The following is a 13,488-nucleotide window of genomic DNA, read 5'->3' as shown; positions in this document are numbered from 1 at the left end:
ACCGTATCACCGATTTTTTTTGTAGAAGAATCTGTAATTCATTGCAAAATCACGACAAGTATGTGGTTCAAGTAGCATGCCGATCTATAAAATTAGAATTTTACGCTTGTATGTTCATAGTGCTCCTGTTAATTTTTAGAACTACTGTTACTTATTACACGGGCACGGTTGCTTACACTATCACATTCAATTGTTCATAACGAATTTATCAGGAAAGGAAAGATATTGTATCCAGAAAATGTATTCAAAACAATTTGCCCATTTCACTAGCACTCTGAGATGCCCTGAATGATCAAATGCGTGAAGATCTAAACAAGAAATTTTTTTTTTATCTGCAACACGGGTTTTATTTATTACTTTGTCGCACAAAAACTAAAATTTCTGGATTAACACTGAATATATCTTTTAATCGGAGATCCTTTTCACGGGTATCGTCGTATTCTACCCAAGATTCTCCTCGACGTCTTGAAACTGCCGTGTAATGGCCTAAGAGCCTGCTATTCTCTCCGTCATCGGACGTACGCATTTGGATTGCTGGGCCCTTGTAATGAACAAGACTCACCAGTTCGTAAGTCTCCGATCGAGATGGTACAGGGTTCAGAAACCGTTTGGGTATTTGGCCAAGCTTTATTGGCCAATCGTCATTTTCGAAATCGAATACTTCGAATAGCACAAGCTCACCTACAATTGGACATAACGTATAACATCAATATTGGAATGGTTCAGAAAAAATTGATTGAATCAATCAACATAAATCCCACAACATAAAACATATTTCAGAATATGTACACCAGTATATCAAGCACATTATTCATAGATACGAAATTAGACTAGGTTAAAATAAGTATTAATAATGTTCAATCACGTGTTCATAGTTACCAGACAATTCTTACAACGTGAAATAACGATTTATTTTTCGAGGTTGAAGTTATAAACGTTAGAGTAATTGAACCTCAGGGAAAAAATCATCATGGCCTTTGAAAATATGACATATAACACTGTTCGTTGAATCCCATTTTTCGTGTACTTAGAGCAAAAAAATTGTCTGCATTACGAGCGTGACGATTTACAACCTTGTGCGATCATGCCGAGCGCTCGTGCCGGCTCCGCTGAACTATTATGCGGCTGATTGCACCCGGGTGTAAATCTTCACACTCTTAATGCAAAACACACTATCATTCCTTCTAGTAGTAGAAAATCAAAGTGAAGGGGGTACACTAGTCGATTTCGACGTTCTCGTACCGTACATCTCTCAACATCCAAGTCCACGTGTCTCAAACGCGAAAAATGGCCCAACAGTCCCATTGTATACGCAATTCTCAAGAAAAAATCATTCCAATACATTTTTATTTCACACAGAAATAAAGAAATACCATGGATTCGAGAAGCGGCGGAACTTATATTTCTGAGGTGTGGAACTGAGTGTAGGTGTGTGTGCGCCGAGGGGAGGCGAGGAAGAGGTTATTTTGGACTAGTATGAAATTACACCGTTAAACTTTTCAATCTTTCCTATATAAACTACTTTAATTTCACTTCGATGTACTTAAAGTTACTCTTCTGCATCGATCTTGCAGCATCGTTGATTTTCAAGTAATTGAAACACAATTAAATTTTTTGCAACTGCTGATATCTGAGGTGTAGAATTCCACGCCTACTAAATTTCGAGGTATGGAGTTCTCCATACCTACCGTAGTGGTTTCGCCGCCCCTGATGGATTCTACGAAATAGTATATTACGAAATAGTATATTACGAAATAGTAAATTCGTAGAATTCATGCAATTTTTTTATTGCTGCGGCAAATGAAAATGCATTGAACTGTTTTTTGTTTAAATTTGCGTATAGAATAGGTCTGTTCAGCCCATTGTTCCGTTTGCGATACGTAAACTTTGATATTTAGAGATGTATACATCAATGTCGAAATCTAACAGGCCACCTTCTAGAATGGGTATCCTTACAACAACTGTTTAGGTATTGTGGGAATCGCAAAAAAATAATATAACATGAGTAACTATTCTGCGCGATTTGAGTTGTCAGTTATACTTCTCACTGCGTTTTCTGGCAATTGAAACGCAAAATCAGTTTGCTTGGTTCATTGTATTTTTCTAATTAAATAAGGCCTTGGCACTAATTTTTGTAAGACGATCATATTATCGTCATAGTTACAAGAAAGTATAGGAAGAGTAAGCATAATCGAAAAGAGCAATAACAGATTCTAAATTTTCCGGCCACAGTTGGACAAAACTCATTAGCATTTTCTTTCCTCTAACGTATATTTTTTGTAATGGCACAAAATAAAAATTTTAAAACTGGTATCGTTATCTTGGAGTACGTTTATGTTCCGAACTTCAACTCCATAAATACATAAAATTGTATTACGTCATTCCTTGAGTTGCTAATAACATTTTTTACTTTGCCGTAACGAGATTTTTACGATATTCGCAAGATCAATTTGTCTCGATGACTTGTTTAAAGTAGGTAATTATGTATGCAAAATTTCACCTGATGCCAATATTTTTGTTGTTTCCCATCCGGAGCATGATCTTACAGAACATCTCTTTTGACCAGTGAGCCCAACCTGGTCCAGAATAACATTTTCAAATTCTTCTCCATTACATAGAGTTGCTCGTTGAATTGTTATAATGGGCAACGTTTTCTCCCGAGTTGGGCACCCATGATCACATTGTGACCTTTCTCTATAGCTGGGTATACTTCTAAATAGTACACCAGCCAAGTAACCAACATTTGTGGCGCAGTCAATTAGGCGGCATCCACCGCGTATGACGTCACTGTCCTTCTTAAAAAGATCAAGCAATATCGCGGCTCGTGATTTGTAAGAGTAAGCTCTTAGCCCTTTGTCAAAAATATCGAAGCACATCTTGATGAAAGGGTTCCCTTCCTTCGATTCTGTCATCTGTGATAACCGTTACACATTATGTTTAAACAACGAAATATCGAGAATTGCGTATAAGAATTTTCGTGAAACTAGATACCCAATATATTCAGCCAATGAGGCATTTTCCCTCAGACTTTTTTTTCGTTGCAAATATTTAGTGATAGTGATTCATTGCCTTTTCTCTTTCTTGGTTCAACCGCGTATAACTATTTACACTTTATAACACAGGGTGCTGACCGACCGACAAAACTGGGCAAACAGAATGGTTAGGGAATTTTGTCTATCGGAAAAAGTCAGGGAAAGACGTATTTTTTTTTTTTAAATGTGTTTTCAAACGTCAACTATTCTTCGTAAATTCAGCAAATATAACTTTCGGAAATGGCATTTTACAGTTTCTGATTATTTGTGTAGATCGGAGCAATACAATGTGTTTTTGAATTGAAATTCATATATCAAAGGTGCACAATTTCGGGAGGTTTTAATCGTAACAGCTGCCCAACATTACCGAAGTTTCGTGAAAAAAGGTCAGGGACTTCTAAATTTGTCGACGGGAAAAGTCATGAAAAATTCAGGGAACTTTAACTGATTGTGAGCGAAATTATCACCACAACAAAAAGCTATGTTTTACTTACTGCTTCTCTCAACAATGGCCAATCACAGATCACAGACAACATTATTTGGAGGAGACTATCGAAAGCACACGTATTATAGAGGCATATGTTTTCGTTTCCGATTTTAACTAACTGTAGCGTGCCTGAATTGCCGTTTTTCATAATTGGTAACGTGATGTGTTTTTCGAACAACAACTTGTCCCTGACTTTGTCTGCTCTCATGCCCAAATATCGCGCCTTTCGTGATTTCATTTCCGATGCTTTACCATGGCCCCGCTAATCTTCTACCTCACGTGTTGCAAGTATTTGCGGCACGCTTCGCGTACGGCTGCAGGCAACGCAAAGTCGACGTTGTCCATATCCTTCTTCGCTGTTTTCCACAGGGATAGAACATTGGCGTAGAGCGTGTACTGGTGTTTCGCATATGACACAGAAGTGTGCACCTGATGGCTTTCCATGAGTGGTACATGCAGGACATGAATCTAATTCAACAACATCGGGACTATTTGTTTTTTCTAAAGCCTTAGACGCTGTCGATGGTATATCCTCAATTTTGTTAGATTTCTCCTTCACGCCTGAATCGATGTTGAAAAAATTTTAATTAAAAAAATAAAATTACTCATTACTTTTATGATTTGTCATTAAAAATAACCCAATCACCAATGACGTTTCTGCAGTATACTTGAAAAAACTTTAATTTCAACTCACTTTTGTAATGTGTCAATGAGTTCAATGAGGAATAACGTTTATGACGGCAAATTAAAAAAAATTACGGATTACTCTTGCATTGGGTAATTGAATTTGTTTAAACTATCTTTGTGATTTATACATATATTTGGAGGAAATTCAATTGAATTTATCATTCTAATGTTATTAAACTCACAATATTAATATATTCCAACAAACGGATTGAAATTTGATTGAATTTTTTGAAACATACGTTAATCACAGAACTAACTAGTCGACCGTGTAGTTAAATTAAAAATGTAATTAAAAACTCACAACATTGATCGGAATATATTTTGGATTGTGTTTCTTCGTCCCTGATTATGTCCTCTATTTGATGTCTAGGTACTGACGAATCATCTTTACGAGCTAATTTAGAACTAGCTATCTTAATACGGCCATTTATATAGTCTACGTGCTTCTGCAAAAAGACATCTGCCCGCATTGGCGTTGCACAATATTTTAAGAGGTGGGTCTTGATTTTATTAAACTCTCCCTCTACTGCAGCACTGGAAGCCGGTACACGGCCGTAGCCAAACTTATCACGAAAAATGTTTGACCAGAGCGGGATCAATTTAACGTCTTTCAAAAGACGGTCTGCTAATCGCGGAAGATAGTGAGCATTTTTCCGATCACCAACCTCTTTTAGAGCGTCATTCACTTCCACTTCAATTTCTGCCGCTCACGTAAGCCAATAGCTGTTCGCCGAGTTATCACTCATGACAATTTCATCTACAGCAGCAGCGTCATGATAAAAATCGTTGCACTATGAACCAACAAAACGTGGAAAATTAATGGAATTGTACGAATAAGTTTTAAACCAACACATATGTCGGTGATTAGTAAAATTAAAGCTAATTAAATTTTTAATGTGAATAAGAAGCTACTCTGCGTGACGGTAATTATTTTGATAAGAAAAAAAATCTACGCACTTCGACTGTTACACCCTCGACCAAATTACTTAACCTCATTTTGGTCTCATTCGATCTTCCAAGCACAGTCTCTTGTCCAATATCTATAGTCACTTCAGTGATCAATGTTTTCAAAGCCGATTTTGCTTCCTCGCATTGCGACCTCCGTCCACAAGTTAAACCACCGTCTGTCTCAGAACGCGAAACCAGGATTATATTCTTCACAATGCTTCGAGCTTCCCAGATATCTCGTTCAACTACTAACTTCCCGATTGCAGCGAGATAAAAGATCTTCATGCGTTGAGGAATATCTTTTAGGAATGAGGAATAAGTTTTTATAAAATGAGCGACGTCAATGCGTACGTAACACGGTGGCAGCTCATCAAATCTGCATGCATCGGCATAATTTTCAATTGTGCTGCATGCTGTAAACGCACGTATTACTGCAGTTAACAGAGCTCTACTGGCATCTGTTACTACCTCACGAGGAATCGGAGCCCCAGACCGGATCCACTCCATAAGCCAGAACTGAATCGCATTGGTATGGTGACTCTCGGATATCATCTGACACACTGAAAACTGCTCTCCATCACAGTTAATTACACACTGGTATAAAAATATGTGTTTACAGTGTGCTTTTTCCGGCTTCTCAATTTTTCTTATAATACTTCCAGTGGCATCAATTGCAACGGAACAATTACAATTCGCTCTGAAGCTCTGCGTTTGATAATTCGTCCAGTAATGAACATGGAATGGGTCGTATCCGATGTTGTGGACCACATTCCTCAGATGAGTAGCCTCCCAGTAAACATGAGCCGGTTAAAATGTGGTTGAAGAAACGTTAAGGTCGTATAATTATGGTATAGGTAGAAAATATTACCGTGTTCGATATACGGTAATTTTTCAGTAAAATATTAATCGTTGTCTCTCCACAAATATTATACGATTTTCATTACACGTACATTTGAACAACGGTTTCTAGACTAATAATCAACGTTTTGTTTACTAGTTCAATTGCTAATTTAAATTCGTTAAAAACCGGTATATTTATAGATATTAAAATACAAATTTTCTACGTTTCATCGTCAACGTTTTGTTGTGGTAAGCGAGATTCGTAGTATAAACGTGTGGTAAAACCGTTTATATTTCTAGTCCTATGAACAGTTAATATACATGTTTTATTCCTTCACCGGCAACACAAGTTTAACGTTTCATTCACTGCTTTTCTACAACATTTAAACAACGGTTTCTAGACTAATAATCAACGTTTTGTTTACTAGCTCAATTGTCAATTTAAATTCGTTAAAAATCGGTATATTTGTAGGTATTAAAATAGAAAATTTCTGCGTTCCATCATCAACGTTTTATTGTGGTAAGCGAGATCCGTAGTATAAACGTGTGGTAAAATCCATTATATTTCTAGTCTCATGAACAGCTAATATACATATTTTATTCCTTCACCAGTAACACAAGTTTAACGTTTCGTATAGTTACCATACCTTGCCAATATGTTCTCATTAATTGTTTAATAATTAAGTCAATACACTTTTGATCTACTGATCACATGTAATACGTGAAAATTACGTCGTACATAGACTTGTCATATCGATACACAGAATTATATACCTACTCGGGCCGAAACGTAAACAAGATTTGTTTCGTACATATAATTTGAAAAACTGGTAAATTCGAAAAATTAACGACGGAGCCAGGAATCGAACCTGGTATCTAGCGATGCTTTACCGGAGCCTTACTCCACTAGACCACCTAGCCGCCCTGACTCTGATGTCGTTAATTCCTCTCATTACCAGTAAGTTCAAATTTGTTTTCTTGTGCTGTGATAGTATATGTGAATATAGAAAGTTCTTCCTCTTCGAGCACAATTGTAAGAGTGTCTGTAAGTGTGTTTACATTTTGGTAACTTACGCTTCTTGGTGCGAAGCTCGTAAGACAGTCAATGACCGTCTGATATTAAATTGCGGATCGTATAATATTGAAATGCGGATATGCATCATCAATGTTAATATTAATCTCGAGGTAATTTTTTCAATTTGTGAAAAGTATATATAATTTGAAAAACTGGTAAATTCGAAAAATTAACGACGGAGCCAGGAATCGAACCTGGTATCTAGCGATGCTTTACCGGAGCCTTACTCCACTAGACCACCTAGCCGCCCTGACTCTGATGTCGTTAATTCCTCTCATTACCAGTAAGTTCAAATTTGTTTTCTTGTGCTGTGATAGTATATGTGAATATAGAAAGTTCTTCCTCTTCGAGCACAATTGTAAGAGTGTCTGTAAGTGTGTTTACATTTTGGTAACTTACGCTTCTTGGTGCGAAGCTCGTAAGACAGTCAATGACCGTCTGATATTAAATTGCGGATCGTATAATATTGAAATGCGGATATGCATCATCAATGTTAATATTAATCTCGAGGTAATTTTTTCAATTTGTGAAAAGTATATATAATTTGAAAAACTGGTAAATTCGAAAAATTAACGACGGAGCCAGGAATCGAACCTGGTATCTAGCGATGCTTTACCGGAGCCTTACTCCACTAGACCACCTAGCCGCCCTGACTCTGATGTCGTTAATTCCTCTCATTACCAGTAAGTTCAAATTTGTTTTCTTGTGCTGTGATAGTATATGTGAATATAGAAAGTTCTTCCTCTTCGAGCACAATTGTAAGAGTGTCTGTAAGTGTGTTTACATTTTGGTAACTTACGCTTCTTGGTGCGAAGCTCGTAAGACAGTCAATGACCGTCTGATATTAAATTGCGGATCGTATAATATTGAAATGCGGATATGCATCATCAATGTTAATATTAATCTCGAGGTAATTTTTTCAATTTGTGAAAAGTATATATAATTTGAAAAACTGGTAAATTCGAAAAATTAACGACGGAGCCAGGAATCGAACCTGGTATCTAGCGATGCTTTACCGGAGCCTTACTCCACTAGACCACCTAGCCGCCCTGACTCTGATGTCGTTAATTCCTCTCATCGCTAGATACCAGGTTCGATTCCTGGCTCCGTCGTTAATTTTTCGAATTTACCAGTTTTTCAAATTATATATACTTTTCACAAATTGAAAAAATTACCTCGAGATTAATATTAACATTGATGATGCATATCCGCATTTCAATATTATACGATCCGCAATTTAATATCAGACGGTCATTGACTGTCTTACGAGCTTCGCACCAAGAAGCGTAAGTTACCAAAATGTAAACACACTTACAGACACTCTTACAATTGTGCTCGAAGAGGAAGAACTTTCTATATTCACATATACTATCACAGCACAAGAAAACAAATTTGAACTTACTGGTAATGAGAGGAATTAACGACATCAGAGTCAGGGCGGCTAGGTGGTCTAGTGGAGTAAGGCTCCGGTAAAGCATCGCTAGATACCAGGTTCGATTCCTGGCTCCGTCGTTAATTTTTCGAATTTACCAGTTTTTCAAATTATATATACTTTTCACAAATTGAAAAAATTACCTCGAGATTAATATTAACATTGATGATGCATATCCGCATTTCAATATTATACGATCCGCAATTTAATATCAGACGGTCATTGACTGTCTTACGAGCTTCGCACCAAGAAGCGTAAGTTACCAAAATGTAAACACACTTACAGACACTCTTACAATTGTGCTCGAAGAGGAAGAACTTTCTATATTCACATATACTATCACAGCACAAGAAAACAAATTTGAACTTACTGGTAATGAGAGGAATTAACGACATCAGAGTCAGGGCGGCTAGGTGGTCTAGTGGAGTAAGGCTCCGGTAAAGCATCGCTAGATACCAGGTTCGATTCCTGGCTCCGTCGTTAATTTTTCGAATTTACCAGTTTTTCAAATTATATATACTTTTCACAAATTGAAAAAATTACCTCGAGATTAATATTAACATTGATGATGCATATCCGCATTTCAATATTATACGATCCGCAATTTAATATCAGACGGTCATTGACTGTCTTACGAGCTTCGCACCAAGAAGCGTAAGTTACCAAAATGTAAACACACTTACAGACACTCTTACAATTGTGCTCGAAGAGGAAGAACTTTCTATATTCACATATACTATCACAGCACAAGAAAACAAATTTGAACTTACTGGTAATGAGAGGAATTAACGACATCAGAGTCAGGGCGGCTAGGTGGTCTAGTGGAGTAAGGCTCCGGTAAAGCATCGCTAGATACCAGGTTCGATTCCTGGCTCCGTCGTTAATTTTTCGAATTTACCAGTTTTTCAAATTATATATACTTTTCACAAATTGAAAAAATTACCTCGAGATTAATATTAACATTGATGATGCATATCCGCATTTCAATATTATACGATCCGCAATTTAATATCAGACGGTCATTGACTGTCTTACGAGCTTCGCACCAAGAAGCGTAAGTTACCAAAATGTAAACACACTTACAGACACTCTTACAATTGTGCTCGAAGAGGAAGAACTTTCTATATTCACATATACTATCACAGCACAAGAAAACAAATTTGAACTTACTGGTAATGAGAGGAATTAACGACATCAGAGTCAGGGCGGCTAGGTGGTCTAGTGGAGTAAGGCTCCGGTAAAGCATCGCTAGATACCAGGTTCGATTCCTGGCTCCGTCGTTAATTTTTCGAATTTACCAGTTTTTCAAATTATATATACTTTTCACAAATTGAAAAAATTACCTCGAGATTAATATTAACATTGATGATGCATATCCGCATTTCAATATTATACGATCCGCAATTTAATATCAGACGGTCATTGACTGTCTTACGAGCTTCGCACCAAGAAGCGTAAGTTACCAAAATGTAAACACACTTACAGACACTCTTACAATTGTGCTCGAAGAGGAAGAACTTTCTATATTCACATTTGTTTCGTACCTTTCTGACCTTCATATCCAAGAATACTACCCTTTTCAACATAGTGAGGGCAGGAATCAACTTTTACATCATTTACTTACATATTGCGATGTTTGAATTTGGAACTATAATCATTATATTCAAGTTTTTCTCATGTTAGCAGTGACTAAAATTCAACGTTTTGTTATCCTCCTCAGCACGTTTTTCTGATTACCTTAAATTTTGTAAACAACTGGTCATTCGATTTCCAATCTTTTTTTTCATTCGATAAACTAGTAAGTATCATCAAAAATATGAAAAAATTCAGGTGACATAACACTAGAAGTGATAATTTTATTCTACGTAATATTGTAAAGTAGAACTATATGTTACCTCCATTTTTTCAAATTCTTTTCCTTGTGTTATTGTTAATTCCCCAACATAGGAAAAAAAGTTGAAAAATCGATGAACAGATTTTTTTACAAAGGTCACCAAGAAATTACGTAGTTGAGCATATAAGTGCATCCCTTCGCGGCGTCTTTATTAATTGTAAAACATACGTTTTCCTATACCATAATGTATATATTGGAATAACCCATGCTAGGAAAGCGAGTGGCCGTAAATGAAGCTCGTGTACCATGGATGTTACATATACGTATAATGAGCGCATGTATCAAACGACAAGCGGTCGCGAAGAATCGAGAATGTCCTAGCGTGAAATACTCGCGCCTCTTCTTCTGCCTCTGATTGGCTCGCTAGGTCAGCGTGTTGTAACTCGTACGGTTCCTGCACGCTGAGAGCCGAGGACGACGCGCCAGAATGCCCCCCCCCCCCCCCACCACCGTTCGCGAAGGCTCTCAGCTCACGCGATCAGTGAATCAGTCTAATTTGACCAACTTCCGAGGTCAGTGCACGTCCGTGTTTATGTGAGCCTTCATAAGCTGGTAAGTACAAATGTATTTTCTATTTGGAAAAATTTATCACGATGATTCAATACAGACGAAAATGACAATACAGGCGTAAATAACCTGACAATAAAAAGAAGAAACAAATACTTTGTGATTGCGTCGTACTTGCTTTTGAACGTCGCCGAAAGGATGTAGGCACAATAGAATTGCTTGTAGATAATGCTATAAGAAGCATGTCTATGGTATGGAATATATACTGATTGCAAATAGAAGCCGCAGATATTTATTGTTAGCTTCATTCTTACTTGTGCAGGCATCGTTTTTCTTTTATAAGGTTATCCAGTGAAATAGATCGCTAACACATACGTATCATGTACGAATGAACGATCATTTAGTGGCTGCATCTTTTCCCAATAAACACACAGTGGTTGAAATGATATATAATAGACCTGTCAAGACACGTTGAGAGAACGTTGAAATGGCACATAAAGATTATTCTACCTAGAATACAGGTGTTAAATACTATGTATTTTCAGGTATTTGACGGATTAGCAGTGATATCGAGGAAGTGAATGCTCCAGCTGCGGTCGAATAATAATTAAAACTTATGCGTACTGCGTACCTAGACAACGCTTTCTATAGCGTCTGTGTTCTTTTTTGAAATAATGTGCCAATACTTTTTATTATTTTACTTTGTCAGGATTGTGATTTTTTACCTAGTCCCGAGATGAAAGTTAACAATTTTCCTCGTTAGGGTATAATCATTGTATGATTATTTTGTTTCATGTTTTATTTGTTATCAAACCTCTTGTATCGGATATAAGTTTTTGTTTGTTCATGTTTACTTAATTTTACTATTTGCTATACTTCTATACTCTTGTGAGTACATCTGTACAATTGAGGTATGCGTATATGTAAAAGACTGTATGTTTATTTATACATCCCAGTCAACATTCACACAGTTACATCGTTGGCATAATAAAATGTCCGCATCAACGATACAGACAAACTGGTATATAAAAAACTACTATTATGTTTCTGATACATTGTTAAAGCGGATATTTCGATACGTGTGCAATGTAACTATTGTCATTGTTGCCTTGGATGAAAGTACCTTATAATAAATATATATCATGTTTCGCAAAGGTGTGTGCTTTATCTCATTTAGTTGTCCTGTATTTCTCATAAGAATACATAGGTGTGGATGTAAAATAATTAATATCATTTAATTGGTGCAAGTTACCATTACTGAAATAGCTAAGAATGTGAGCGTTGCTGTATCATCTAACCCCTGAGATAAGTCCATATTGACCATACAAGAAGCTTTTAACAGCTTGTGTATTAATATAGTACATGAAAAATTATACCGAAAACATATTCTCAAGTTGGTTGTTACACGTTTATCGGAACCGCGTGATATTCGATTAAGTGTATTCAATTAAACGTATAATAATTGTTTACGGATATCGTTTTTACGTTAAATCAACACACATTAAGTACGTGTATTATTATAAAAAAAAATTTTCAATGAACACGCTTATTAAACGTGTTTGAACCACGAAAAATGGTGGCTATAACAGGTATATATTAAACGTCTACGTTAACATTTAAATTGCGTTCTTTCATACTTGTTTCATTACGTTTCTGAAAACCGTAATTTCGACGTTTACTTCAACCGTGGAATATCCAGATCATAATCACTAACAGAAAACGTTGATGAGCGCAGTAGAAAAAACCTATATCAGGGCGGACATTTTTCACGAGAAAAAACGTATGTGCTGAACGATTATTCAACTATATACAACGTTATTTTTCGACGAATTTCTTACGATTTATTTACCAGCAATGTTTATTGGGCTTCATAACCGCAATTGCCTTCAATGGGTCCCGATCCAAATATTTGTTGGCGATATATTCATATTTTGCAACACCAAGAACTGTTGCCGAATAAAGGTGCGGTGGTTCTGGATCCCCTTCTGACATCAAGTCGTTTGCTTTTTCCGCCCGATAAACGTGTACGGCTTTGTGCATCAAATCTTTGGCTACTACTTCTCTGATTGGTGCTCGAAGGTACCTTTTACCACACGTACCAAACCCTTTTGTCACGGTACAATTGAAATAAATATTATTGTCATTTTCATCGACATCTCGTATGACACAGCGAAGTTTACTTCCGCAATTGCACATACCTGTACATCCAAAGAAAACGATTCCAAAACATACAATGGATAATACACTTGATTACGTAATTCATGTTTCTTTTGATAAATTTGAGAAAAAAATTTCGGTTTCGTGGTACGGGAAAATTTCTCATCCAGTAGAAACAAATTTTAATGTCGGAAATACGATAATGGAGCACAATCGATTTTTATAATTCTCAAGAATAATAAAAAATACAAAAATCTACTAGCAAATAAACCATACTGAATTATCTCCTTACAGAGAAAAAAAATAAGTTGAAATAAGAAGTCGAGTTGAATTAAAACAAATATACATATTTTGAATCACAGGAAATACAAAAGAATGAATTTAAATTCTTTCAAATTCACTTAAATGGAAGTGAATTATCGAGAAAAA

The 13,488-nt window shown here is 36.4% G+C and overlaps 1 protein-coding gene and 1 long non-coding RNA gene across 3 annotated transcripts in view; one reads left to right on the top strand and one right to left on the bottom strand.

The window, feature by feature from the left end:
- The window catches only part of LOC124310541 (arylsulfatase J), an 876,378-nt gene that overhangs the window by 214,322 nt on the left and 648,568 nt on the right, over positions 1-13,488 (bottom strand). The window lies entirely within an intron of this gene.
- The window catches only part of LOC124310547 (uncharacterized), a 29,954-nt gene continuing 27,062 nt past the window's right edge, over positions 10,597-13,488 (top strand). The window contains exon 1 of the long non-coding RNA XR_006909694.1: positions 10,597-10,709. This is a non-coding gene — a long non-coding RNA (uncharacterized LOC124310547). The remainder of the gene's footprint in view (positions 10,710-13,488) is intronic.

Source organism: Neodiprion virginianus, chromosome 1 (assembly GCF_021901495.1).
Source record: "Neodiprion virginianus isolate iyNeoVirg1 chromosome 1, iyNeoVirg1.1, whole genome shotgun sequence".
NCBI lineage: Eukaryota > Metazoa > Arthropoda > Insecta > Hymenoptera > Diprionidae > Neodiprion > Neodiprion virginianus.
This window is presented reverse-complemented; position numbering and strand designations above follow the sequence as displayed.